This window comes from Nicotiana tomentosiformis, chromosome 2 (genome assembly GCF_000390325.3).
Source record: "Nicotiana tomentosiformis chromosome 2, ASM39032v3, whole genome shotgun sequence".
Classification (NCBI taxonomy): Eukaryota; Viridiplantae; Streptophyta; class Magnoliopsida; order Solanales; family Solanaceae; genus Nicotiana; species Nicotiana tomentosiformis.
The window spans coordinates 21707362-21732686 of NC_090813.1; the positions used below are offsets into that span (position 1 = coordinate 21707362).

At 37.4% G+C, this 25325-nt stretch overlaps 1 non-coding gene and 1 pseudogene across 1 annotated transcript; both read left to right on the forward strand.

Moving 5' to 3' along the window:
* The first annotated feature begins 11049 nt into the window (after positions 1–11049).
* On the forward strand, positions 11050–16160 carry LOC104090929 (premnaspirodiene oxygenase-like; annotated as a pseudogene).
* An 8853-nt stretch (positions 16161–25013) lies between these two features.
* Positions 25014–25086, forward strand: TRNAK-UUU (transfer RNA lysine (anticodon UUU)). Its single transcript has one exon. It is a non-coding gene; the product is annotated as a tRNA-Lys (tRNA).
* The last annotated feature ends 239 nt before the right edge of the window (positions 25087–25325 follow it).

The following is a 25325-nucleotide window of genomic DNA, read 5'->3' on the forward strand; positions in this document are numbered from 1 at the left end:
AGAAGAAACCGGCTAAGAGATCTCGAAAGCTGAAGGGGGGCTCTGGTGTTATGTCTTCGGAAGTGGCCTACCATTTAAGGGACGAGCCCGAAGAAAGAGAGGAGAATTTAGCCTGCGTACGAGATAATGTTGTGATCCAACAGTCTTCCAATTTGGTGGAAGCAAATCAGGGAACCTTGGCCATAATCCCAGAACAAGAAGAAGCCGAGATTATCCCTTCTCGAACTAAGATGATTGAAAAGGACACCGATGGTGGATCTTCTCGGGCAGTAGAAGATATTTCAAGGGATGAGTTCGGGATAGTTGACATTGGCGGATCCCCTCAGATTTCGGATGCCATGATTTGAGAGGCCGTCCTGTTAGAGGATCGGTCCTATGAGGGTATCTAGGAGTCCACCGATATCCATGGTTTTCTGGAGGGGCTCGAGTCAGGTGCCTCGGAGGAGGTTACTGGTTTTGGTGGAATCCCGGTACCCAAAAAAGTGTCGTGGTCGGGTTCTACCGAGCCCTCATCGATTCATAAACTGGTGGACCAATTTTTGGCCCCGAGTATCGATCCCGACCGAAGACGGAAGATAGTGCTCTCCGTACCAGCGGATACCCGAATTTTTTCTTCCCCTGTGGGGATTGCCAACTACCTTCGGTCCTTGGTGACTGAAGAAGATCAATCAGTGATGAATGCGGTGAGGCCCGCCTGTCTCTTCAATGAGGCCCAACATGCTTTGAATCGGGTAACTCTAATGGCATTTTTGCGGCTTCTTTTACATAGAGTTGTAGGTAATTCTAATGTTTCTTCTTTTGTTTGCAGGCTTCGGTGTTGCATCACGAGGCCTTTCTTCGAATCCGGGAGGAGCATGATGCCGAGGTTCGGAGCCTCACTGAGAAGAGTGACTCGTACAAGATCCTTAGTAAAAAACTTCGAGCAGATTTGACAGCGGCTCGGGAAGAGCATGAGGAGATGGCTGAGCAGGTATTTCGAATATTCCATGATAGTGAAGATGAAAATGAGATAACCACTAATGATTCGATTTTGCAGGTTCGGCAGAGGATCGAGCAGATTGGACGGCTTAACTCACAGGTAGATGTGCTACTGGCCGAGGCAGAAGAATTTAAAAAGTGTATGGATATCCTTGCCTCGAAAAAGGAAGCCGTCGAAGCTTAGTTGGAGCTGTATGATGCCCAACTTATCCGCGAAAGAAAATGCTTTGGGGCTGATCGAAAAGATGAAAGAGCTTCAGCATTGGTTGGATTTGGCCACTTCAGATAAAGCAGATTTGGCCAAAGAATTTGAAGTGGCCAGATCTGAGGTGATCGAGGCCAATAAAAGAGCTGATGTCAAAGTGGCTCAGTTCAGGATCGATGTCGAGGTTAACCAAGCCAAAGCTGAGAGTATGGTCTAACATGCAAAATGGCAAGCTCGGAGAGAGGCTCTTGAGGTGGTCAGAGCTCAGGGATTCGATATTGAGGCTGAGATTGAAGTCGCCAGGGCGGAGGAGAACAAAGCTCGGAGGTTGGCCTTTCCTGAGGAGGACTCCGATGACTCGGGGGAGTCTGAAGATGAGGACGATGCCAAGAATACGGCCTCCGATGAAGATTGAGTCATCTAAGGCCTTAGGTCGTTTGCTGCATTCTTTCGATACTGCTTTCGATTTTTGTATAAAGAACTTTCTTTTGGCAGAGTAGCCGCCTCTGTACAAAAAAGTTTTAAATATAAATCTTTCTTCCTCTTGAGGCAAAATAGCCTTTCAAGCTAAATAGATAGTTTGAATTTTAATCTTTGTTGCCTTCGGGCCTTGTGGGTAGTTCCCTTTGCTTTATCGGGCTTGAACATACTTCAACTTTAAATAGTCAAGTGTTCGTTTGAATTCGAAGAAATGAGTAGTTTTGCTCGAAATAATGTAGCCAGTAGGCGCAATGGTCGAGTGAGTGCTTGCTCGAACTCGACATAAAAGTAGCCCGTAGGCTTAGTAGTCGAGTGAATGATTCGAATTCGAAATAATGTAGCCCGTAGGCGTAATGGTCGAGTGAGTGCTTGCTTGAACTCGAAAAAAAGTAGCACGTAGGCTTAGTAGTCGAGTGAATAATTCGAACTCGATGTAATATAGCTCGTAGGCTTAATGGTCGAGTGAGCGCTTGCTCGAACTCGAAAATAATAGCCCATAGGCTTAGTAGTCGAGTGAATAATTCGAACTCGAAATAATGTAGCCCGTAGGAGTAGTGGTCAAAGTAGTTCGTAGGCTTAATGGTCGAGTGAGTGCTTGCTCGAACTCGAAATAAAAGTAGCCCGTAGGCTTAGCAGTCGAGTGAATGATTCAAACTCGATGCAATGTAGCCCGTAGGCATAATAGTCGAGTGAGTGCTTGCTCGAACTCGAAATAAAAGTAGCCCGTAGGCTTAGTAGTCGAGTGAATGATTCGAACTCGATGTTATGTAGCCCGTAGGCGAAATGGTAGAGTGAGCGCTTGCTCGAACTCGAAAATAAAAGTAGCCCGTAGTCTTAGTAGTCGAGTGAATGATTCGAACTCGAAATAATATAGCCCGTAGGCGTAATGGTCAAAGTAGCCCAAAGGCTTAATGGTCGAGTGAGTGCTTGCTCGAACTTGAAATAAAAGTAGCCCGTAGGCTTAGCAGTCGAGTAAATGATTCGAACTTGATACAATGTAGCCTGTAGGCATAATAGTCGAGTGAGTGCTTGCTCGAACTCGAAATAAAAGTAGCCCATAGGCTTAGTAGTCGAGTGAATGATTCGAACTCGAAATAATGTAGCCTGTAGGCGTAATGGTCGAGTGAGCGCTTGCTCGAACTCCATCATGTTTGCATAATAACTCTCGAACATAGAATATCGGTAAAGAAGAGGGATTTCTTTGCAAGTCATTATATATGTGTTCATGTTTTGCGTCAGGGATCGGGCCAACTACATAAGCATGGTTCGTTTTAACCATTTGGCTCTTACAACATTTCCTTTTGAGACACTGTTTGTCATGAAATAACGAAGTAACTTCCTTTGCACTGAACTTGATAATCATCACAAATGTGTTCAATGATAAAGCCCCCCAGTATACGAGGTTGATTTTAAAGAGGCCTCGAATACTCAGCAGTAGTATAGTTTCCGCTATATGGCTGGTATCGATCTCTGGTCGACCTTTGCTTGGTAGTTCTTTTCGTAACGGACCTAGAAATCAACTAGATACCTTCAACTCTTATTTTGGATTGATATCGATTGTGCACATCGGTCCAAGTAATAGCTGGGTACTCGATCAGATTCTACTCCAGCCGTCGTGAAGCCATCGAGCTCCGCTCGTTTAAACCTTGAGTGAAAGCTTGAACAACCCAATCGTCTGTGACTAGTGGCAGATCCATTCGCTCCATTTGAAAACGAGATACGAACTCCCTTAGCATCTCGTTATCCTTTTGTACTACCTTGAACATGTCCGACTTTCTGGTTTCGACCTTTATGGCTCCGGCATGTGATTTTACGAAGCAATCTGCAAGCATAGCAAAAGAATCAATAGAGTTAGATGGTAAATTATGATACCATACCATTGCCCCCTTTGATAGGGTTTCGCCGAATTTTTTCAATAATACATATTCGATCTCATCATCTTCCCCTTGATGGCACACGTGTAAGAAGTGACGTGCTCGTTGGGGTCGGTCGTTCCATTATATTTGGGTATTTTGGGCATACAAAATTTTTTGGGGATTGGTTTTGGGGCTGCACTCGAGGGAAAAGACTTTTGAATGAATTTTTTCGAATCTAGCCCTTTTATCATTGGTGGAGCTCCCAGGATCTGATCGACCCTGGAATTATATGTTTCTACTTTTTTTATCGTTGGCTTCGACTCGTTTTGTGAGTTTCTCGAGCAATTTAGTAATTTCGGGAGTAGTCCTCGATTCTTGCTCATTTAACTTCACTATGGCTGGTTTCGTTCTGTGGGTGATTTCTCGAAGAGTATTGGGCTCCGGCCTGCTTTGTACCTGAGTTTGGCTCTATAACTGAGCTATCTCTATTTGCTGGGCTGGTAACATCTCGAAGATCAACTGTAAGCTGACTCCGATCTCCTCCACGTTATGGGTGTCTCGAGCTACGGATCGAGTACCGCCTTAAATGCTTTTTTTCGGTTCGGAACGTTGGTTCGCCTCAAGAGACACTTATGAATTGACATTTAGCAGTACTTCGACTCGAGCTTCGGTGACATCGTTAATTCACCTTCCGGTCCTGGGTGTCAAGTTGTTAGTTTCATCTTGAAGGCCGGCTTCGTGGTCGATAGGTAAAGCCATCAATCGAGGGTTTGCCATTGTTGATTTGAAGTTGTAAACTAGTGTGTATTGTAGATTTGTATCAAACAACCACTGTTATCCTTAGTCCCACGGTGGGCGCCAAACTATTTACCCGAAAAATAGGATAGAGTTAAATTTGTATATGGTTCTAAGGATATATGATATAATTTGATACAAATCGTATAGAGAAATAGAAATACGTGTATTCTTGACTATGAGAATGAGAATAATGAGAAGAAGAACGAATAAGATAAAGGAAAATAAGCACAAGAGGATATCTTTCAATATGAAAGAAAATCTTTTGTTACCCTGCCCTTCTGCTTACAATCTATCCCCCTCTTATAGTAGAGGGATCCTACTTTATATACAATAAAAAATACGTAGTGGAGAGCCCATGATGTATTGTCTTTTTCCTACTTCCCGTCAGGATTCTCTCCCTTAGTGCGGCTGTAACGGTCTTGTATGTGAGCTTCAATACTGACTCGAACTCGATATCGGGTCAAGCCATTAGCCTTGACTCGAGCTCGATCCTGACTCGGAGTCTTGATATTCGGGGTGGGTGTTGGTCGGTCTGTGCGTCTCCGACAACCTTTTGCCTCGTGGTTCGATTTAGTCATGGGCCCGATAATGATACCGAACTGATCCTTGATCGGACTTGGAGCTCGAATCCTGAAGCTCTTTCTTCGGACCTTGACCTGACCTTACGTAGATACCTTTTGATCGAAGTATTACCGTCTCGATCAGTCCGTACGACTGATTCAATCGGTTCTAACCGTACACAATGACATAGTCCAAAGTGCCAATCTCTGCTCAGAAAAATAAAAAAGACATTACCATAAAAAGCAATCAAAATAATTGACAGAACATAAATGCCTTATTGTCCTTTGAGTGTTTAGTTCACAAAGCCTTTTCCTATTCTCATTGAGTTCCTTTAATACCATTTTTTAAAATTAAAACTCACCTTGCCGGTGGGGGTTTAGGCATAACCCCAAACCTATATATTAGCATCTAAAACGAGAACACATGAAGAAGGGGGACATAAAACCTTACCTCTCCATCTACATCAAGTAAGTTAGGCATGCCTAACTTTATACATGTTTTTAATGACAAAATTATACATGTTATCTCCACATCATGTTGTAACATCTCCAAGAACAAAGAGAGATCCTAGTGCAAAGAAAACTAGGTTAAAGAAGTTAAATTTCCAAAAGAATTGGGAGACTTACAGGAAATTCCCTTTCCTTTGTCTCTTGATCCTAAAATTAGGCATCTGGATTTGATCCATCCTTGAGCAACCTCTAGCATCCCTTGGAAGGTCTTTCCAGTTATAAAAAAAAATAGCATCTCCATTTTGTATGTTACTTGCAGCTTTAGCGAGAACATCTGCTACAGAGTTTGCTTCTCTGTAACAATGTTGGATTTTGTATTGGTGAATTTGCAAACTATCCTTAATCTCCTCCACCCATTGAGACAATTCCCAAGGAATTCCATTCTTGTTAGTTATCATATTTACTACCAGGAGTGAGTCTAACTCCAAAATGATGTTACAATAACCTTGTTGATTGCACCAGTTAACCGCAAATAAAGCAGCCTGAATCTCTGCTTGATTATTAGTGCATAAATGGAGCTTTTTAGAAAAACCCATAATTAAGTCTCCATTTGTATCCCTTACAATGCCTCTTATATCTGTTGTTTGATTTCCTGAACTACTGCTCCCATTTGTATTAACTTTAATCCAGCTACTTGGAGGTTTCTCCCATGTGACAAGTTTAATAGTTAAAGAAAGTCTTCTACTGTCCAGATCCTTGCAAAGAGTATACCAGTTCCATTTCAAATCAATTTGTGCTCCAATTTTCTTCAAGTGTATCTTTAGATGGAAGAGAATTTTACTGCATATTCTCTCCATAGTTGGATATCCTCTGCCATATCTTGCTCCACATATAGCTTTCCAAATTTCCCAGCAGATGTAAACTGGTGTTATGTGATACAAAGTCCTGATATAAAAATTTAAGGTTGTCTGATTCTTCCATGTGAGTGTTATTATATAGAGGATTTGGGGATTTGAATGAAAACCTAAAGCCTTGGATAAGAAAGTTCATACTGCTCTAGCTTTGGGAGTAATATTAAAAATATGTTCAATAGTCTCTTCCTGTGGCTGTCTACAGCAAGAACACTTAGAATCCAGACGTTGCCCAAATCTGAAGATAATTTCATTAACTGGAATTTTTTTATTCCAGATCCTCCATATTGAGAATGAGATTTTGAAAGGTATGCGTTTAATCCAAGTGTCCTTCCACATTTGATGATGTCCACCTCTTTGTCTTAGAAGATCAAAGGCGGTTAAGCAAGAGAAAAAATCATCAGTAGACAGTCTCCATAGGCTCCACCCTATTTCTAATCTCCATCAGCTCCCTCCAACAACTAGAATCAGCACATTATTTTTTCTTGGCTACCGGATGTCTTCTCTGACAATATTTATTGATCATGAATTTGGACCATAGATTATAGTGAGTCCTCAACCTCCACCACTTTTTAGCAGTAAAGGTCTTGGCTATATCCTCCAATCTTCTGAAACCAGCGCCTCCCTCTGCATTTGGGAAACACAGCTTGTTCTAAGCACTCCAATGGTACTTTAATACCATTGATTGCTAACAAATTAACACAAAATAGTCAATGAGCATAGGCATGTGCAAAATCAGTTTAAAAAAGAGACTAAGGCTCAAGAAATACTACAATTGACTTTAATAAATTTTATTTTTTTCATTGAGTCCAGCGGTGATGGAGGACGAAGAACAAAAGGGAAAATATCGCGAACAATACCTCATTGTAGACCTCTCAGATTTCTAAAATGTTGCGATCTCTCAAAGAACATCTTTGAGGTTGTCTGGACAGAACCAAGAAATTTGGCACCAGATATTCAAAATAAAACATGCCTAAGTAGAATTAGTTAAGAAAAGAGCTAAATGCACAAGATAAACATCGAAAACTTCTATTGCAATTAGCGGTGCAAATATAATTTATGGAATTCGAAGAGAAAAAGGAAAAATTCTCAAATAGGGAACACTTACCTGTAAGTCATAAATATATGCAGCAGTACTAACTATAAGTCCAAATAGTTATATCAAAACTCATTCCATCATTAAGCAATTAACAGAGGTGTTGATAGTTTGTTCTGTCTCCAGAAAACAACAACAGTCAAGAAAACTCCTCCATCAAATTGGTAACTGTTAAGAGGTCTCAAAAAAGAAAAGAAAGAAAAGAAGATTGCAGAGAAAAAAAGAAGAAGATTTGAACAAGAATTGAGAGAAAATCATACCATAAAATTGAGATCATAACAGACAGATACAAGATGAATAGAGCAAAATTATTTTTGAAAGAGTGATGCTTCTAGACTTGGTGCGTTGAAATAGTGAAATGGTAGACCTAGAATGAGCACGCTAAAAGTACATGACTGAGCAAAATGATAATTGATATGTGAAATGTCAGTTATTCCCCTGGTCGGCCATCTTCCCTCTTTTATGTAATAGATTTATTGTAATTTTAGTAAATATTTAAATATAAATTTATATTTCGTGTCTAAAGGACTAGCTTCAGATGAATCCATACGACGCTCTACTTATATTAGTTATATATAAATTATTGCCTTCCTCAACATAAGAAAAGATATTAGTATAGTGGTAAAGGAGGTTTGAAAATTAATTTAGGTTATAGGTTTAGATCTGGAGAATGAAGTTTTATTAGCTTTGAATAACCTTGCATAAATTTCTAGGTGTTTTGATAAGATTCGAACTCCACGGGAATACTTTCAATTATAGGTGTCAAGGGGCCGGGCCGATCAGGATTTGAGGAAAAAGGAAACCGACCGGTTTCGTACCGGGTTGGTTCCGATTATATTTTTTCGGGTTTACCGGTTCCGGACTTCCTCAATGCAAAATTTAACCGGAACGGTTCCGGGTCTAATGGATCGGGTCGGGCCGGGCTTATTTTTTTTTTTGTATTTTGTATAACAATCGTCAACTTTATAAAATTAAAAACAAAATCAAAAAATAGCCATTGAACCGGTCGGGGCTGGTCCGGTTAATCGGTTCCCATGTGACTTGATTATAACGGGTCGTACCGGTCCGGTTAACCGGTACCAAAAAACTATCCGGCACAGACCGGTCCCCGTCCCAACCCAGCCCTGCCCGGCCCCTTACTACCGAGTTGGTCCAGTCCGGGCTAAAATCGATCTGGGCCGGTCCAGCACCGGGCCAGCCCGGCCCGTTTGACAACTCTATTTTCAATCAAGTGATTTCAAATTGTTAATGCAGCAAAATTCAACCAAATATATCATATATAATAGCATTTTTTAAAGGGCATGCGTATATACGGTATATTGATATTGTTTAAGAAATAGAGATTTTTACCTTCCTATACATTATTTGAAACTTTATTATCAAAAATGTCCACGTTTAGTTAATTACCCGACCTAAACAAGTTTTATTTACAATATATATACATTCCACCTTAAAGGCTCCCAATTTATTATTAGTGCCTTCAATCAAGGGATTTAGTTATACCTTTTTCCTTTTTTCTCTCATCTTTCCCCTTTTCTCTCCGGATATTCCACCCTTGAAGCAATTTAGTGATTAAATCAGTGGACAACTCTTTCATCTGGTTGATCACGTAATCATGTCTTAATAGTACTTACAATTTTGTGTTATTTCTTCTAATTATTTTTCTTCTTCTTCTTCTTCTTCTTCTTCTTCTTCTTTTTAACCCTTCGGTTTTATGTTGGAATTTAGTAAGAATTCTTCTATAATTAACAGGAAGATTAGGTTAATATTTGGGGATAACTTTTTACAAGTTCTTTTTATCAGGATTCAGGATAAAACCAAAATTCTAATTTAATCCTTAAAAGGGAACCAGACTCTATTCCCTGTCCATCAAGTCTATTTAATTATTATCCAATTAAGAACTTGTTGAAGTTGCTATTCAAAATACAAAATCAGAAGAGCACCCATTTCCAAAGAATTATATCCTATGATTTTCACTTTCTTTAGGTATGAGTAATAATTAATAGGACAGCCCTAGTTGGATAGTATATATTTGGAGGGTATTATTCTACAAATCATACTCAACAATGGTTATACTTTTTCCTACAAAATAAGATGGAATCCTTCTGGCATGTAATGCTGAAGATAGATAAGTTTACCTTTTATGAGAAGTCGATCTAAATTAAGTTGCAAGGTATTTCATGAAATTAAGTAATGTTTTAAACAGTTTTAACACGTTTAGGCAAAGAGCTTAAAAGCACAATATAAAAGCACAAATAATCTACATCTTATCTACAACTTTCATACATTATTTCTACATAGTTAAATACAACTACAATATCATATACCTAAAATATAATTTTTATACAATATGTCTTTTGTATATTTTGTATCTAATTTATACATAGTAAAAATAAATTTCATACAACTAATTATATATTATACAACTTATCTACAACTTTCATATGTTATTTCTACCCAGTTATATACAACTACAATATCATACAACTTAAATATAATTTTTATATAATATTGTTCAACTTTCATACAATATTTAAATAAAAAAATATATGTAAACAACAAAATATAATTTTTCTACAATTTTACTACAACTTTACTACAATTTCGTAAGTATAATGTATTCCATGTCTTCTTCTTCTTCTTCTTCGAATTTCAATCTGAAATTCAGCCAAAATCAAGTCTAATCTTTACCAAAACACCATAAAAATGAGATATAAACTCTAAACAATATTCCCAATCGTTTGAAACAACACCCAATCAAAACAAATAATGGTTTTTAAAAATTCAAATTCGAATTCAAAGCTTCAAAGCTTTTTAATGGCTGTCAATGGTGGAATTGCTGCTCTCTTACTGGAATTAGGGCTGGTCTTTGAAAGTATTTTTTTCTTCATTGAAAGTTAAGCAAGCAACAGACATTAATGGAGGTGTGTGGTAGAGTATTTAGAGCTTGAATCTATAAAAATGGAAAGAGATTTTTGAAGAAGAGTGAAAAAATATAGATTGATTTTTGAAGAAGAGTGAAAATAGGTGTTAATGGAGGGATACTAATTATTATCATTAAATGCCTAAAAATGTACATAATTGGTAATTGGGTATATAATATATAATTGTATTAAAACTTAAGTAGGGAGGGTAATAAAGATTAAAATAGTGTATAGGAATGTAAAAATTCCTAAGAAATAATGCAAAGTAACCATCACGTTAGGTTAGCTAGTAAATATTAATTTAAACCTATCGACCTAGGTTAAAACTCATTTATAAGTCAAATTATGACAATAGGTCCACATCACTTATTGTGTGTTATGAGACTGCATATTATTACAAAATAGGAACTACAGATTCGCCTAAGATTTTGCACATCATTGCTGGCTGTAATTTAATGTTTAATGATTAATCATGCTTGGACAGTATATTAAAGTCTTCGTCGTTATTCTATTGATATCATGTGTTTAAATTATTATTAAAATTAATTAACAAATGATTTATTGTTTTCATGAGAGTGCGATAATAAATAAATATAAGTCCGGCAAAATGTCTTTATCTCGAATGCAACTTTCATTTACTTTATTACAAAATTTGGAGACATTTTGCAAATCTTAGTATTATAATCTTGTTTGGAACTAAAGTATATACTATTTACCTGTGGATTATTTTCTCTGATATTGGGATTACATATTAGGCCAAAAGAAAGCCTACAAACAAAACTTGAGAGTTGTATATATAACATTTGGATATCTAATGGAGTTTCAGGTTCCATTCAACTTTATTTTCATATTCCTTTTCCGGTCATTCCTCTTTCTACTAGTAGGGGAATGGAAGAAATAAAAAACCTTAAACAAGAAACTGCCTTCTGGTCCATGGAAATTGCCTATTTTAGGAAGTGTCCATCACTTGGCATTAGAAGGTGGACTTCCCCACCATGCACTTGCAAACTTGGCCAAAAAATATGGACCTGATCTCATGCACCTTCAACTAGGTGAAATTTCTACAGTCGTGGTTTCTTCTCTTGACATGGCGCGAGAGGTACTAAAAACTCATGACCTCGCTTTTGTATCGAGGCCTAAACTATTGTCCCTCGAGATAATTTGTGTCTTGGAACTACTCTCTGCAAAGAGCGTTCGCTCCTTTAGTTCTATTACGCGCGACGAGTCTTCTCGTCTAGTGCAACATATCCAGTCATCAACACCCAACGAGTCAATAAACATTACCAAAAGGATATCATGGTATGAGAGCTCCATCACTTGCAAAACAGCATTTGGAGAATTGTTGAAAGACCAAGAAAAATTCAAATTCATTGAAGTAGTAAACGAAGTGTTAGCCTTAGCAGGTGGCTTTAGTGTAGCTGACATTTTCCCTTCAATCAAGATCCTTCATTTGCTAAGTGGAATGAGGGGTAGAATTTTGAGTACTCACAAAAGAGTAGATGCTATTGTTGAGGATGTTATGAATGAGCATAAAAAGAATCTTGCAAGTGGTAAAACAGGCAATGGTGCATTAGGAGGTGAAGATCTAGTTGATGTTCTACTAAGACTAAAGGATAGTGGAGAACTTCAAATCCCAATCATCAATGACAACATCAAAGCAGTTATGATTGTAAGTTTTCTTACTTGTAGGGAAAATCTTCAAATTATTCTTATTAATTACCAAGAAAATCACGGGTTTTCTTTTCTTTCGTTTTGTTTCAAAATAACCAAGCCAAACCTTCGAGCTAAACAAATCTATCCTAGTAATTAAACAGAACTACTTCTATGGAATTACAAGCTAGTTACCAACAAGTACTGTGATAAAATGAATGAGATCATTTCACACTTAAGGAGAGGTTTCGAGTTTGAGACTTGATAATAAAGAATACCGGGACAGTTTCCTCTTTAATGGTTTTTTTTAACCAAGTCAAATAGTTATGCTAAACGAATTTCTCCTAGTAAAGAGAGTTTCTTTCGTTAATGGAATTACAAGCGACCAACATAATTGACATATATTGTTAGTTAGATAGAAGGGGAGTCTTGGCGTATCTGGTAAAGTTGATATCATGTGACCAGGAGGTCACGGGTTCGAGTTGTGGAAACAGCCTCTTGCAAAAATGTAGGGTAAGACTGCGTACGATAAACCTGAGGATTTGGGCATGACTGAGTTTACTGCAATAACCGCAGCAAGGAAGAGTGAGCTTTACTTAATTGCCACTCCTTACCATACTTCTCAAGAAGATATTTGATACAGCAGTGAGGGTTTTTTTCTCCTTTTTCTTTTGGTTCTTTATGTGTTTCTGCCCTTGTGTGAATTATGTATTTAATGATACACCACACCCTAATATCCAATATATCCTGAATTTTTAACTCTGTAATTGTCGTTCATTGAATTCAGGGCAGAGCTCCTACAGCTCCTACCAATGTCTTTGAACTATCAGCTTTTTGTATTTTTTTTCTACCGTCTCCCCGGGAGCTCCAAACCCGCAACCTTAGAGTTAGAGGTGGAGAGTGTTTAAAGCAGTTATGATTGTAAGTGTTCTTGCTCACCTAAAAAATCTAAAACTATTCTTATCGAGAAAATCATGGGTTGTTTAAATTTGGTCTCCCAGTTGTTCATGAATTTTGGTTTTGGTCCTCGTAATATTTAGAGACTTTTTCGTATATATACGAGATTTTAAATATATTTATCCGATTTTGTCTAAGTTTTCCTATTTACATAACATACCTAAAGTTTTTTTTACAAAATATATACAAATTCGGTCAAAATTTACAATCTATCTACAATTTGAAAACAATTTTTTTGTACATAATCCGGTCAAAAACTACAATTTTTATATCATTTATATACAATTATGTTAATTGTATATATTTTGTATGTCGTTTCTACACCCGACATATAAAATATATACAATTTGTTTGTGTTTCTTCGTCTAGATTCAATCTGAAATTCCAACCAAAACCACCTCCAATTTTTAACTAAACTCCAAAGGATATTCCCAATCATTTGCAACAACAGCCAATCCATGCAAATAATAATTTTACCAAACTCTATTTTTGAATTCAAAGTCTGGAAACTTTTAATGGCTTTCAATGGAGTTTCTTTCCACTACCACATGTCAATGGAGATTCGTCGTAGTATCTGACAACGAATAGCAAATACAATAATATAATAAACAAAATATATGACTAGCAGTATATAATTGGACATTACAAACTAACCCAGATCAGCAGTTATTTAAAGTTCCAGTGATGATACACAAAGTTATCAAACTTAAGCTTCCATCCGCAAGAAAGTTCATATAAAAATGGTACAAAAATGCCAAGTACGGAAACATCTGTATCTAGAATTTTAAGTATTAAGAATATTTCTCCAATTTCATTAAATAAGAAACAACTTAAGAAAGAAGAAAAAAAGTAACATTATATAAGAAACATCGAAACATTATATCCTAAATATCTACGCATGTCGGGTTGAGTTTGGGGGGGAATGGAAGAAGAAGAGGGAGAAAAGGGGGAAGATTGGAGTCTTTTTTTTTCTTTTTTGATAATCGTGGAGTCCGGACCAGCTTGCGCGCACCTCGACTAATTCCACGGGATATCTGCCACCTCCCATCAGCAACAAGTATCAGGTAACTCTATCCACCAAGGCTTTGATAGATGAGAAGAAACCTCCGCTGGGATTTGAACCTGAGACCTCATGGTTCTCACCCACTTCATTGACCACTAGGCCACACCCTTGGGTGCAGGGGAAGATTGGAGTCTAATACATTATTTTGTATATAATTGGTAAATCGTATATCAACTTGTAATTAAGTTAAAACTTCAATAGTGAGGGTAAATAAGTTTTAAAAGTAGTATAGATAAGTAAAAATCTCTAATATTTTTCTATGACGGTAGTATCCGGACCAGTTTGTACGCATCTCGACTAATTTTACCATGTATCTATTATCTCCCACCAGCATAGCTACCAGGTAACTCGGTCCACCAAGACTTAGACAGATGAGAAAAAATAACTTAATGTTTTTGTCTCCATTGATTTGAATCCGAAGCCTCATACCTCTCCATCTACTTCATTTAACCTGACTTAAGCCCTTTTAACCTTCAAGAATTACACGCAATGACTTTGAAAATTGATGGTCTTGATTTTTGTACCCCCGCTTGCTCATGGACAAACCTTTAAGGTCAAAAGTCAAAAGTGTTATCCATACGACAAGCAAGGAGTAACATTTATTAAACTTGAAGTTCTGCCCATAGGGCAACCGGGGTCAATAAATCAATAGTAACATTGAAGTATCCTATAAGTGCAAATCACCCTTTACCTTCAATTAACTTAAATTTATATTTTGGTCCTTTTGTATGGAATACTTAAGACTAGTTTAGAACTATGTTAGCCTCAAATATGGAGTAACAATATAAATATTATATATGATAATCGTGGTGTACGAGTCAGCTTGCCCCCACCTCGATTAATTTCATAGGATACCGGCTCCCTCCCACCAGCATAGGTACTGAATAATTCTGTCCATTAAAATTTGGACAAATGAGAAGAAATCACCTAGTGCTTTTCCTCTACGGGGATTTAAATCTAAGACCTCACGATTCTCAACCCATTTCATTAACCACTAGGTCACACCTTTGATAAAAATATCAAGGTGAATCAAATATGATAGTATAAGAATTGAAGGTTTAGTACTTAATAGTTCGTCAAGAAAAAAAGAATAAAAATATGGTACAAGACATCGATTATTGAATGGTTTAGCACTTAATAGTTCATTAAATTTGTGAAAGCATGTACTATCGGAATAAACTGCTTAGTTGATACTCCTTTTCATGTATGACTGTTCTTTCATTTTCAATCCGTTGCAAAAAGAATCACAAATTTCTATATTTATAAACTCTTCAACTTGAAACTTTATATTTTACCCTTAATCACATGCTTTTATATATAGCTATAGAAATAACATGACATATTTAAACCACAAGTGTTGAGGATACTTTTTGTGATGTGCTAAAAATCTTTCTTTATTACACTTGGTAGCCAATCAAACCCCATCACTTAAAATGAAAAGGATGATGTATAACTCATACTTTATTAAGTATCGATATATGTAGGACATGCTTACTGGGGGAACAGAAACTTCAACATCATCAACAATATGGGCGATGACAGAAATGATGAGGAACCCAAGGGTGTTTGCAAAGGCACAAGCTGAGATAAGAGAAGCATTCAAAGGAAAAGAAACATTCGATGAGGATGAGATTGAAGAGTTGAAATACCTAAAACAAGTTGTTAAAGAAACCTTGAGACTTCATCCTCCACTCCCTCTCTTGGTTCCAAGAGAGTGTAGGGAAGAAACAAACATCAATGGATACACTATTCCATTAAAAACAAGAGTCATGGTTAATGTTTGGGCAATTGGAAAGGATCCAAAGTATTGGGAAGACGCAGAAGAATTTAAGCCGGAGAGATTTGAGCAGAGCTCTGTGGATTTCATGGGGAATAACTTTGAGTATCTTTCTTTTGGTGTCGGAAGGAGAATGTGTCCTGGAATTTCATTTGGTTTAATAAATGTTCACCTTCCAATAGCTAAATTGCTCTATCATTTTGACTGGAAACTCCCTGATGGTGTCAAACCTGAGGATTTGGACATGACGGAATTTACTGCAATAACTGCAGCAAGGAAGAGTGAACTTCACTTAATTGCCACTCCTTATTATCCTTCTCAGGAATGATATCTGATACAGCAGAGCAGTGAGGGTTTTTTTCTCCCTTTTTTTATTTTGGGAGTTCTTTATGTGTTTCCGCCCTTGTGTAAATTATGTATTTATTAATGATATACCAAACCCTATTTATCCAATATATTCTGGAATTTCAACTTTGCGATGGTCATCTATTCAATTATGAGGGGCTGTCATCTTGTTGGAAGCTGTATTTATCAGCTTACCGATGCATATGCAATATATTATTGTGATGTTCAAAAAGTTCAGTGTTATCAAGGGGGACTGACACTCGTGTTCTAACAAGCTCTACCATCCAAAATTATATGCAATTGCTTAATTGATCTTTTAATTCAAATAAAATTAGTCATAGCAGTAAGCCCTTTTGTTTTTAAGAAGATACAAAATTGATCTTTTAATTCAATGTGTGCTTTAAAAGGTGTAGTGTGGAACAAAATGATTAGAATTTTTTCAATGAAGCAGAGCATTCCTGCAGTGCTCTTTATATCCCTATATAGCAGCAAAACTTCCCATTTAACATCAGTCTCCTCAGCCTCAAAGTCTCAACTCGCAACACATAAGACAAAAGCACATACTACAGGTACGCATTTCATTAGGAAAAAAGAAAAGAAAGTAGAAAGTCACAGGTATCATTCTCTTTTCCAATTTTGCTTAAAATTGATTACTACAACATGTCACTGAATATACCTCTACAAATTTAAAAGCCAGAGCACTACTACCCTCAACTAGAAAAATCTTCTTCAGTGTCTCCATTTGAACCTTATTTGCTCCAACTCATTAAAATCAGTGTTTTAAAAGGCATTTCTGAGATTCGCCCGGGATCGCCCCTGGGCTGGGCACTTACAAAACGCCCTGAGGCTCATGTATGGGGCTTAGTTCTGTAAGGCTTACGCCCCAAGCTCGCCTAACAGTTCTAACACAAATCACGTGTTGAATTTCCTAATTAATATCGTTGACCTTCAAAATTCTTTAACAAATTAATGATAAAAGTTCTATTCATCGATAGAAATATGAAGATTGAGCATAACTCTAATAATGAGACATGATATTGCGAATTTATATCTTCACTTGTAATTGGTCGTGTCTTAGTTCATTTGTCCGTCCTTGTTATACACTTTTCTTAATTTGATATCTTAAACTAATTTATATTTATTCATGAAGGAGTAATATTTTAATTATCGTACTAATAAGATTTTATTAATTATTTACTTTTAGAAAGATAAAATGTGGAGTTTGATCATTTGTTTTAAAGAAATTATAAGTTTTTAATTATTTGAAAGTTAAAGACGTTATACATGATTTGTATGCATTAGTTATACTTAAGAATCATGTTGGATATTATTCTTCTATGAGTTCCTTTAATTTTTTTTTAATTTTTGACTTTTAATTTATATTTTATATTTTTTGTGTTATTATGTTATTTTATTAATTTATAAATTAAATTTTTTAAAGATCCATGGGGCTTACGCTCTCCCCCTCCCCCCGCCTCTAGGCTTACGCATTACCCCATATCAAGTAAAACGCTCCGCCTCACGCCCCCGCCTTTTAAAACATTGCTTGTAAGTAGCGTATAATAGATTGTTTGACTAGTTTTTTGTGGGGATGGAGCATATATATTTCACATATTTATAGTTTTCTTCAATTTTTATGTAATTTTACCTGTTTATAAATATTTATTGTCATTATATTATTTTATAAAATATTAAAAATTAAATACTTATGGGGCATACGCCTCGTGCCTCGGGGCTTACGCCTCGCTGAGGCATATGTAAAACGCATCATCTTACGCCCACGCCTTTTAAAATACTGATTAAAACTACTTACATCCCTAAACCATAGAAAAAAGTAAATCTAAATATCGAACACGCAAACAGCAAAAATAAACTAAAACGTACAATGTAACTAAATTCTAACCATACCTCAATCATCCAATCTCAGCTCCAATCAAAATACGAAGCCTCAATCTAGTTCACTCTTTGATCCATATCTCTCATTCTCCACTTTCTGCGCAAAAAGCTTTGTTCCAATCAAATTGTCGTCAAAATACATAGCACAAGGATGCCCTTGTGGTACCAATCTCCGGTACTCCTCGAAACAGTTCTCAGCCTCATCTTTTTACCTCAACAATGTATGTATTATTCCTTGACACAAATAAGGTCTAAATTCCTTCGGCTCCTCCTTCACTAAATCCTTGTAAACCTTCAATGCACCATCATATTTACCTTCAATTACTTAAATTTGTGCATAAAATTCCTCATGTCACTCTTTTTACTCTCCTTTTAACACATCTTTATTCCCTCCTCAACTTTTCCTTTATTTCTTTCGACTGAACCCGAATTTGGTCAATTCATGCTCTCCATTGTAAACATGTAAATGTGATTTCAATGTTTACAATGCTCTCCATTGTAAACATTGGTCAATTCATGCTCTTCATTTTAGTGATAAAACGAGTCCGGACAAAAAAGAAAGGAAACGTAATACATGCTCTCCATTACATGTGAAGATTGAAAATGAAGAGATATTCTTGATGGTCAGTTTTTTTCATGCTTCATACAATCTCTGATTCATGCATCTCGAAATGAAGACGAGTTTTCGTTCCTTTGCACCAAAAGGTCAAATCTTTTGGCGGTAAAGTAAAATCTGCATGTTAGACTCTATAATGATCTTCACTGGTTTTCGTCTTGGATAAAATATAATCTTCAGTTTAGACGGTATGATAGTCTTAGCATCAGACAAAGTAAAGTTTTCAGCTTAGACGGTTGTCTTCGCCTTTGCAAAATATAGTCTTCACCTTAGCCGGTGTAATAGACTTTGCCTCGTATAAAGTAAAGTCTTTAGCTCAGACGATGTAATAGTCTTCACCTCAGACAAAGTAAATTTTTGGCTCAGACGGTGTAATGATCTTCACCTGAGATAAAGTAAAATCTTTGGCTTAGACGGTATAATGGTCTATGCCTTAGATAAAATGAAGTTAAATCTTCAAACAAGATAAAGTCTTTAGCTTAGACAATGGAAAATGATAGATTATAGCTATGATCCCCAATTCCATACTCATTTTAAAACTCTATGGGATTGGGGAACGGTGAACATTATGAAGCCTAAAACTATAATTAATATTACCATTTAAGGCTTCACAAACAAAAGAGAAAATATTATATGGGATGCCCTTCACCCAATACAACAAACAGATTAACAAAATATCATTTAATGAATTCTGGATTCGCAGATTACTTGTTCATCGATAGTTGGTCAAACGGGGAATATCTCGTCAACATTTTAAAAGGAGAAGAATGAAAATTGTCATATTATAGCTATGATCCCCAATTTCGTGCTCATTTTAAAACTCTATACGAATGAGGAATGATGAGCATTATGAAGCCTAAAACTATAATTAATATTACTGATATAGGCTTCACAAACAAAAGAGAAAATATTATACGGGATGCCCTTCACCTAATACAACAAACAGATTAACAAAATATTATTTAATGAATTCTGGATTCGCAGATTACTTGTTCATCGATAGTTAGTCAAACGGGGGAACATCTGGTCAACATTTAAATAGGAGAAGAATGGAAAGTGATAGATTATAGCTATGATCCCCAATTCCGTACTCATTTTAAAACTCTATAGGATTGGGGAACGGTGAACATTATGAAGCCCAAAACTCTAATTAATATTACCGTTTTAGGCTTAACAACCAAAAGAGAAAATATTATACGGGATGCCCTTCACCTAATACAACAAACAGATTAAGAAAACACCATTTAATGAATTCTGAATTCGCAGATTACTTGTTCACAGATAGTTGGTCAAACGGGGAACGTCTGGTCAACATTTGAACCAGAGAAGAATGGAAAGTGACAGATTATAACTATGATCCCCAATTTCGTACTCATTTTAAAATACTATGGGATTGGGGAACGGTGAACATTATGAAGCCTAAAACTCTAATTAATATTACCGTTTTAGGCTTCACAAACAAAAGAGAAAATATTATTCGGGATGCCCTTCACCTAATAAAACAAACAGATTAACAAACAATCATTTAATGAATTCTGGATTCGCAGATTACTTGTTCATCAATAGTTGGTCAAACGGGGAACATCTGGTCAACATTTAAACAGGAGAAGAATAGAAAGTGGCAGATTATAGCTATGATCCCCAATTCCGTACTCATTTTAAAACTCTATAGGATTGGGTAATGGTGAACATTATGAAGCCTAAAACTCTAATTAATATTACCGTTTTATGCTTCACAAACAAAATAGAAAATATTATACGAGATGCCATTTACCTAATACAACTAACAGATTAACAAAACATCAATTAATGAATTCTGGATTCGCAGATTACTTGTTCACCGATAGTTGGTCAACGGGGAACATCTGGTCAACATTTGAATAAGAGAAGAATGAAAAGTGACAGATTATAGCTATGATCCCCAATTCCGTACTCATTTTAAAACTCTATAGGATTGGGGAATGGTGAACATTATGAAGCTTAAAACTCTAATTAATATTACCATTTTAGGCTTCACAAAAAATAGAGAAAATATTATACGGGATGCCCTTCACCTAATACAACAAACAGATTAACAAAACATTATTTAATAAATTCTAGATTCGCAGATGACTTTTTCACCGATAGTTGGTCAAACAGGGAACATCTAGTCAACATTTGAAGAGGAGACTAATGGAAAGTGACAGATTTTAGCTATGATCCCCAATTGCGTAATCATTTTAAAACTCTATAGGATTGGGGAACGGTGAACAATATGAAGACTAAAACTCTAGACTTGCTTTGCTGGGGAAAGCTCAAGTGAGAACCTGCTAGAAATGTGGGCCTCACCCGTTTACTACTCGACCTTAAGTAACTACAGTTAGGATGATACATCCAATAGCCTATTCTTGTAGCAGCCAATGCTTCGGATCCTGCTCCTCTATAATGTTTTGCCCCATATTCTGGGTGTGGTCTGATTAATCCAGATGATAAGGGAATGACTGATGAAACTATCGATACCTTTTATCGCGTAAGTCATACCAAGCTTGGTGAAAGATAAAAAATGGTACTAGCTAAATAGAATCATCACAGAAATTTCTTTAAACTCTTATACAAAGGGGAAAAAAGTTACAGTTGAAAGATCACTGGGTTTAGGAGGAGGCTAGGTTAACTGAAAGATGGTTCTTAAATTGAAGTGACGAGGTTGAAAAGAGGGAAGTAGGGCTCCTATTGACTAAAGATTGGTTCTTTGCTTTCCTTTAGAATGAAAATTTCTATGAAGTCCCTTCTACTTACTTTGTTTGATTCAAAAGGTGAACAACCCCCCTTCCCCCAACTAGTTGTATGGGGTGGGGTGCTTGTGAAAAGCTGCTTTGGATATGAGTAATTCCTAAAAAAAAGGCAAAGTCTGGTATTTGATAAAGATCATTCTATCAATTCTCCGGGTATGAACTCCTCCTTTGAGGAAGGCCCCTGTTGTGGCAATTCAACCCAGACCTATTGCTTTCATGGAGATCCTTTCTTCTCTGACCGCCTATTGGTCTAATTCCTGCTTCCCCTTAGTATCGGTAAAGGGGCTGGTAAGCGCTTCCCAAATAGATTCCTTTCTCTTCCCCGGAAACTTAACAAAGGGAACTACATAAGAGTCGATTTAGCTCGTCTCTATCTGGCAGTTTAAGCCTAGGCCCACCATCCAAGAGATGCATGATAAGAAAGCTCTCGATCTCGGCTAGCTTCAGTTAGTTAAATAGACTAGGAAATTCATAATACAACTATGCCAAGCAAAATATTGATTCCAATACTACGGAGACGGGTCTTGCTGATCGAACTAATCTACTTTAGGGACTCACCTAGAAACTTTTAATAGGAAAGCTCGTTCTGCCACTTCAATATATTCTTTCGCAGCAGCTTGAACTCAGGGCGTAAGGAATATCCCGCAAAAGACAGCCTGGAAAGACAAAAATATGATTTCAACATAAAAAGCGATGGATGAGCGGTAATGGCTGGGGAAGGGGGCAAGTACATCCTTTTGTTCTCAGTTCGTGAGAATTGCTTCCATCACTAACCAGTTCAGCTCGGCTAGTGGTCTTTTGTGTTTGAAACTTGAATCCGGACCTGTTCGACAAGACCAGATCTATCAACAAACCTAGGTCCAATATTTGCGTGAAGTAGTAAGACGAGTGAATGAAGGCATTGTAAGCAGTAGTGAATACTTTTTCCATGGAGACTAGACAAGCAGATGCCCTTGCAAGACACTCAAGATCTATAGTTGCTTGGCTTGGTTGGAATGCTTGCCTTGGGACAAAAAGGCTAGGCTTTGAAAATAGTTACTCTACCCTACGTCGAGCAAGAGTGTGCTTCCTTTCCCTAGAAGGATCGATGTTGAATGAATCATTCCACATAGAAATAACAAAAGTGGAGTTTTGCACAGGTCAAAGGGGAAAGCAAGGAGGAATTCCTCTTTGGAAAGGAAAATGGCAGTTCTTAATGAAGGACCTAGTCTCAAGGGGCAAGCTTCCCGGTGTCCAAGTGTCAAGTCCCGAGGGCTTGTGTCCGCCGAAAGCTTCCTTTTTTCTTTTGTCTTTCCTTGCAATGAACCAAGATGAGAGGCAGGGCTCGGCTTCAAGGTTTAATTTAAAGTCAGTAGTCAGTCCAACTGCACGAGTTAAAGGCGAAAGTAAAGATTACGTGCAACCAGGTGTAACGTGTCAAGGGGGAATCAGACTACACTGTCACTGTTCTAGAAGAGGCTTATGAGGGTGCAAGATTGAAGATGAAAATAATTCTAATTTTCCCCACTCTACCTAATTTGGCAAAGAACTCACGAAGATATCTTGGAAAACCACACGACTGCTCCTAAAAGACTTTCTTTCCGAAAAATACAGCCCCTACCATTAGTCGTCTGTGGAGATCTGGGATTCGATATTGAATCAATCCAATATTTCGTTCGGTCACTTCAGCAGTCATAAAAAAACCTAATTCTATTGAGTTGATTCTATCTCCTTGACTTTGTTCACATTCAGTAGCAGCTTGCTAGTGTCCTTTCAGGTCAGGAACTCCTGCAATAGGCAGCTAGCCTATTGGAGCCTCGCCTAGAGGGAGGCGCTAAGGGAAGGGCGTAGCATTAAATCTGCCTCGCCTTTCAGAGGTTTTACACCCTTCTGTTGAGCACCAATTGGAAATCCAATCAGACTTCTAAAAGAAAAGTGAGCACAGGTGAGAAGACCCCACTTTCCCGTATTCCTCTCCCCACGAGCAGAACATCAGAGATGCACAGCACGTGAGACTTGCCTAACGAATGATGACTTTCGATTCTTCACTTCAAGTAAGAGTCGCGGGAAAGGAAAAGCAAAAGGTTGTATGCGTTCGTGCTCCACATCCGTGAAGCACCCTTTGGGCACATTAATGCGAGAACCAATCCAACTAATCTGATTTCTAGGTTTCGTCGTAAACCTAGTTGGTTATTTTCAATTACGTAAATCAATAATTCAAACCGCACTCAAAGGTAGGGCATTTCCCATTTTCATAGGGCAGAAAAGGAAAAAGTGAAATCTAGAAAAGTATTCTCTAACGGTAATGTAATTGAGTGAAATTCACTTTGTATAGTACAAGAAAGGAATTTCATTTGTGTATGTACTCCCGATAAAAAGAAAAAAGGTACTCTATTCTATTACATACATGGATCGGGTTGAAAAACCAGTCCTAGTCTCTCTTGGAATCATGAATATAACAATAAAGAATTAATTGTACTAATCCACATATGTCTCTCTCCCATCAATCGATATAGTTGAAGTAATGAAAAAATCCCCTACTTGTTTGATGGGAAATGCGAAATAAAAAAGAAAAAAAAGATCCCCTATTGGGAATGAAATTATGCTCCCTGTCCCCCTTTCACAGAAAATGAAGAGATGAATTGATATATTTATTGAATCCGTCGGGATAGACGGAGCTCGAACCCGTAGCTTCCGCCTTGATAGGGCGGTGCTATGACCGATTGAACTACAATCCCAGGAAAGTCTTGGCCCAACTCTGCTCGGGGGTTGGCCTTTTACGGCTTATTTCACTTTTTTTCTTTTTCTCTGCCCTTGAATTGAAGTGATGAGGTCGGAAAGAGGGAAGTAGGACTCCTATTGACTAAAGGTTGGTTCTTATTATTTTTTAACCAAGTGTTCAAATGACACCGTTTGGGGTATTCTAACTCATCAACGATGTATTATCTATTAATACATAATTAACTAAATAAAAGTGTCCCCTCTCGGATATTTAAGTTTTTTAGATGAGACAGTTCATACAATTCAACATAGTAGAGCAGGCAGAGGTCCAGGATTTGAGAATCTAGGTCTTGTGGATCAATGAAGAATTATGGATCCTCCCGACCATAAAAAAGGAGTTGATAGAGGGAGGAAATATGCTCTTGAGTAGTAAAACACAATTCGATATTGAGGAATTCCTGCACCATGACCTCGTACTCCCTAGGTGAGAGTCCCTGGGTTTGTAGGCGCTATCCATTTTTGGGGAGCTGGGCAGAAGGAAAAGAGGCTCCTAGTTAAAGGTAGCTTGTGTCGCCCAGGAGGTGAGAAGAGTTGAGAACAAAGTGGTGAATGGGTGCGTAACGCGTGGAAATCTGCCGAACAGTTCGGGCCGTCCAGATCTGGCATCTTTGCCATATCTTGTTAAGGGTCCTCTAAAACCGTAAAATGGTTCGGGCTGTCATTTGCCAGAACTGTCATCACCTATGGTTGATTAAGAAAAAGAACTAGAAACATGAGACCTGGTTTTTTTCCAATTTCTGATTCCAGAATGTCGCTACAGATTTGATCCCTTTATCTTAGAGAATCTCAACTAGACGAGGTAGATATAAAGGTAATGTTGACACTACAAAAAAGGAAGTCATTGCATAAGTAATGAATGAGATAATTTCTTATGAGAATCCTATTTGACTAGACAAGTCTCCTTTACCAGGGTTCTTTTGGGGTGTATAGCTCAATTGGTAGAGCATTGGGCTTTTAACTTAATGGTCGCAGGTTCAAGTTCTGCTATACACAAACCAACCTTACAATTAACTATGAATAAGGATGCATAGTAGCCTTCAAAGATGACTCTTTGGTTTTTAGACTCGCTTCGGTGACTTCTCCCTTTAAGTGACAAAGGGGTGAGCCACTCCAAGCGGAAAGTGATAGTGAATCCCGAACTTGCCCACGCTCGTCCAAACCGGCCCCAAAAAGTGATCGGAAAGTGAAGCCCTTCCTTCCAATCCAAGCCGGCGATGGCGGCTAGCTAGTTT